The sequence below is a fragment of the Budorcas taxicolor genome, chromosome 22 (genome assembly GCF_023091745.1).
Source record: "Budorcas taxicolor isolate Tak-1 chromosome 22, Takin1.1, whole genome shotgun sequence".
NCBI classification, from domain to species: Eukaryota; Metazoa; Chordata; class Mammalia; order Artiodactyla; family Bovidae; genus Budorcas; species Budorcas taxicolor.
In genome coordinates this window covers 44,717,021-44,722,242 of record NC_068931.1, presented here as the reverse complement: position 1 = coordinate 44,722,242, position 5,222 = coordinate 44,717,021, and the positions used below count along the sequence as shown (strand labels likewise).

At 40.8% G+C, this 5,222-nt stretch overlaps 1 non-coding gene across 1 annotated transcript; it reads right to left on the bottom strand.

Annotated features, from left to right (window-relative positions):
- Positions 1–4,682: 4,682 nt before the first annotated feature.
- Positions 4,683–4,754, bottom strand: TRNAW-CCA (transfer RNA tryptophan (anticodon CCA)). The gene has a single exon. It is a non-coding gene; the product is annotated as a tRNA-Trp (tRNA).
- Positions 4,755–5,222: the final 468 nt, after the last annotated feature.

Genomic DNA, 5,222 nt, shown 5'->3' with positions numbered 1-5,222 from the left:
GAGCGACTTTAGTTTCACTTTTCATTTCCATGCGTTGGAGAAGAAAATGGCAACCCACTCCAGTGTTCTTGCCTGGAGAATTCCAGGGACGGGGGAGCCTGGTGGGCTGCCCTCTCTGGGGTTGAACAGAGTCCGACACGACTGAAGCGAGTTAGCAGCAGCAGCAGCAGTCACATAATACTTCTAGTTGTACACAGATTTTTATATAGCTACATAAAGGAAAAGTTTATGGTCATGATCTTCTGAATAGAGACAAGTAGTTAAGATCTATAAATGAGAATCACTTTCATATGTATTTTTGACTCCTTGATCCCTAGGAAGAGAATGAAAGGAAAGAGCAGGGTAGGTCTCTGCTGAAGAAATTTTAGCTAATTGTGAGAGAACCAGAAGCACTGATAGTTGGCACTTTTTAAATGACTACAAGGAATTAAAGAGATCTGCAGACAACCTGTGGTGTTTGTGGGTTCTTTATTATATTTTTTTTACTTCACATATGTGTATACATATATATTTCAATTTTAGTCTAATATAATCTAAAGAAAAGACAAACTCTCTGAATCTTTTGGATGGCTATTTAATAACCTACCCACAACTGTCATAGCTTTGTCTGTGTTTATTATTCCGTTGATACAAAGGAGAACTATCAAGTGCTTACCAGTAATAGGAGAATAGCAGTGATACAAGAAATACATAAATGATGAGTTCCTATCATGAGGGAGCAACACTAGGAGATGTGCAAATAAAGTATTCCTGAAATTTGAATAGAAAAAACCGGTGGGAGAATCAAATCAACTGTGGCATGTTTTGCCAAATTTTTGAATTACCCCAGGACAGAACATACCAAATATGCATTGGAACAGTGATATAATTCCAGCAAAATGATTACATTTAAATTAGTGTTAATTTTAAATTTAATTGATTTTCTTTGAAATTACCTTGCATATTTGTTTGCATTTCATAGTTTTCTAAGAGAAGTATAAGGGATTTATATGTAGTTTTCTGGTTTTTCATATTTAAATAACAATATGATAAATCTAATTTGAAGTAAAACTAGAAGTCTATGAGGAGTTTATTCTTTAAGAGGAGGTTGGAAAACTAATGATTGATAAAACCATAGATTATTGGAAATTGAATACTCCTTAGATATCATTGTCTAGTGTTTCTAAGACTGAGTTCCAGGGAACTCTGGGTTGGGAGGTCACCATAGGGAAGCCAAGAAAAATAGAAGATGGAAGTTTCTGTGATCAATAAGCCCTGGAAAATCATAGTTGCTGCCTCATCTCCTGAAGACTCACAGTGCTCTTTTATGACATAAAGACTCAGCAAGAATTAGTGGTAAAGAAACCTGTCCAATTGTATTCAAAGCAGCATTTCCCAATCTTATCAGCACCAGCAGTCGTAGACGACCTGCCTCCAACCAGAAAAATTCTCCAACAGAACTGTAGCATGAGAAGCATTCCTCAGCATCCAGGCCCTCATTTCACAGAATGGGACACGAAGAGGGTATAACGGGCAGAATAGCATCCTACCAAAACTCGTGTCTACCTGAAACCTCAGAATGTGTTCTTATTTGGAAATATGGTCTTTGCAGATGTAATTGGTTAAGATGAGATTGTGACAGTTGATTTCAGGTGTCTAATTGAGTGGGCCATGGAGTGCCCAGATATTTGATCAAACGTCAGTCTGCATGTTTCTATAAGGGTGTATTTTTCTTTTTTTAAATTTGTCATTGGAAGATAATTGCTTTACAACGTTGTATTGGTTTCTGCCATACATTAGTATGAATTAGTCATAAGTATACATGTTTCTCCTCCCTCTGGAAACTCCCTTCCACCTCCCACCCCATCCTACCCCTTTAGGTTGTCACAGAGCACTGGGTGAGCTCTCAGACTCATATAGCAAATTCCCACTGGCTATCTAACTTACATAGGGTAATGTACATGTTTCAATGCTACTATCTCAATCTGTTCCACTCTCTTCTTCCCCCACTGTTTCCACAAGTCTACTCTCTATCTGTGCCTCTATTGCTGCCCAACAAATAGGTTTTTCAGTATCCTTTTTTTAGATTCCTTATATAAGCATTAATATATGATACTTGCTTTTCTTTTTCTGACTTAACTTCATTCTGTATAATAGGTTCAAGGTTCAGCCACCTCACTAGAATTGACTCAACTTCATTCCTTTTCATGGCTGAGTAGGCTATGGTTTTTCCAGTAGTCATGTATGGACGTGAGAGTTGGACTGTGAAGAAAGCTGAGCACCGAAGAATTGATGCTTTTGAACTGTGGTGTTGGAGAAGACTCTTGAGAGTTCCTTGGACTGCAAGGAGTCCAATCCATTCTATAGAAGATCAGCCCTGAATGTTCTTTGGAAGGAATGATGCTAATGCTGAAACTCCAATACTTTGGCCACCTCATGTGAAGAGTTGACTCATTGGAAAAGACTCTGATGCTGGGAGCGATTTGGGGCAGGAGGAGAAGGGGACGACAGAGGATGAGATGGCTGGATGGCATCACTGACTTGATGGACGTGAGTCTGAGTGAACTCCGGGAGTTGGTGATGGACAGGGAGGCCTGGTGTGCTGTGATTCATGGGGTTGCAAAGAGTTGGACACGACTGAGCAACTGAACTGAACTGAATGTTCCATTATATATATGTACCACAACTTTTGCTCCTGGACAGCCTATCGGGTCCAGGGTGGCTAGTGTCAGTGGTGAAGCTGGAATGCCCTCTGCTCCTGGGCATTCTCCAACATCAGCTCTAGCTTCCCTGGACCCCCTTCCCAGCCACTCCAGCAGGGCCTTTGCCTTGACCACTGGCTGCACGTTGACTGACACCAGATCGCCAGTGAAGGTTTACATGCTCAACAAGGACAAACAGTGGGACAGCCAGGGCACCAGGGATATCATCCAGCAATGTTGAGCAGCTGAAGGGCCTGTCCCTGCTAGTAAGGGCCTGACAAAATGTGGTCCACTGGATTAGGGAATGGCAAGCCACTTCAGTATTCTTGTCATGAGAACCCCATGAACAGTAAGAAAAGGCAAACAGATATGACACTGCAAGATGGCCCCGCAGGTTGGTAGGTGTCCAATACACTACTGGGGAAGAGTGGAGAAATAGCTACAGAAAGAATAAAGAGGCTGAACCAAAGCAGAAATGATGCCACTAGTGGTTGTATTTTGTGCTAAAAGTAAAGTCCAATACTAGAAAGAAAAATATTGCATAGAAACCTGGAATGCTAGGTTCATGGATCAAGGTAAAGTGGATGTCGTCAAACAGGAGATGGTAAGCGTGAATATTGACATTTTAGGAATCAGTGAACTAAAATGGACGGAAATGGGTGATTTTTATTCAGATGACCATTATATCTACTACTGTGGACAAGAATTCCTTAGAAGGAATGCAGTAGCCCCTCATAGTCAACAAAAGAGTCCAAAATTAAGTATTTGGATGCTACCTCAAAAATGACAGAATGATCTCTGTTCGTTTCCAAGGCAAACCACTCAACATCACAGTAGTCTACGCCCCAACTACAATGCTGAAGAAGATGAAGTTGAATGATTCTATGAAGACCTACAATACCTCCTAGAACTGACACCAAAAAAAGATGTCCTACTCATCATAAAGGACTGGAATGCAAAAGTTGGAAGTCAAGAGATACATGGAGTAACAGGCATGTTTGGTCTCGGAGTACAAAATGAAACAGGGCAAAATCTAACAGTTTTGCCAACAGAATGCACTCACAGCAAACACCCTCTTCCAACAATACAATAGATGACTCTACGCATAGACATCACCAAATGGCCAATACCAAAATCAGATTGATTATATTCTTTGCAGCTGAAGATGAAGAAACTCTAGACAATCAGCAAAAACAAGACCGGGAGCTGACTGTGGCTCAGATCATGAACTACTTATTGCAAAATACAGACTTATATTGAAGAACATAGGGAAACCACTAGGCTATTCAGCTTTGATGTAAGTCAAATCCCTTTTGATTATATAGTGGAAGTGACAAATAGATTCAAGGAATTAGATCTGATAGACAAAGTCCCTGAAGAACTATGGATGGAGGTTCAATATTCAGGATTGATTTCCTTTAGGACTGACTGGTTTGATCTCCTTGCAGTCCAAGGGACTCTCAAGAGTCTTCTCCAACACTGCAGTTCAAAAGCATCAGTTCTTTGGTGCTCAGCTTTCTTTATAGTCCAACTCTCACATCCATACATGACTGCTGGAAAAACCATAGCTTTGACTAGATTAACTTCTGTCAGCTAAGTAATGTCTCTTTTTTTTTTTCTTAAATATAAATTTATTTTTAAATTTAAATTTATTTATTTTAATTGGAGGTTAATTACTTTACAATATTGTATTGGTTTTGCCATACATCGACATGAATCCGCCACAGGTATACATGTGTTCCCCATCCTGAACCCCCCTCCCTCTGCTTTTTAATATGCTGTCTAGGTTGGTCAGAGCTTTTATTCCAAGGAGGAAGCATCTTGTAATTTCATGCCCGCAGTCACAATCTACAGTAATTTTAGGGTGAGGTAAGGTGAAGTCGCTCAGTCGTGTCTGACTCTTTGCGACCCCATGGACTGTAACCTACTAGGCTTCTCCGTCCATGGGATTCTCCAGGCAAGAATACTGGAGTGGATTGCCATTTCCTTCTCCAGGGGAGCTTCCCAACCCAGGGATCGAACCCGGGTCTCCCGCATTGGAGGCGGACGCTTTAACCTCTGAGCCACCAGGGAAGCCCAAAGAAATAAAGTCTGTCATTGTTTCCATTGTTTCCCCATCTATTTGCCATGAATAGTGATGGGACTGGATGCCATGATCTTAGTTTTTGAATGATGAGTTTTGAGTCAGTTTTTTCACTCTCTTCTTTCACTTTCATCAAGAGGCTCTTTAGTTCCTCTTCACTTTCTGCCATGAGGGTGGTGTCATCTGCATATCTAAGGTTATTGATATTTCTCCCTGCAATCTTGATTCCAGCTTGTGCTTCAACCAGTCCAGTATTCCACATAATGTACTCTGCATATAGGTTAAATAAACAGGGTGACAATATGCAGCCTTGACGTACTCCTTTCCCAATTTGGAACCATGTCTGGTTCTAACTGTTGCTTCTTGACCTGAATACAGGTTTCTCAGGAGTCAGGTAAGGTGGTCTGGTATTCCCATCTCTTCAAGTATTTCCACAGTTTGCTGTGATATACACCATG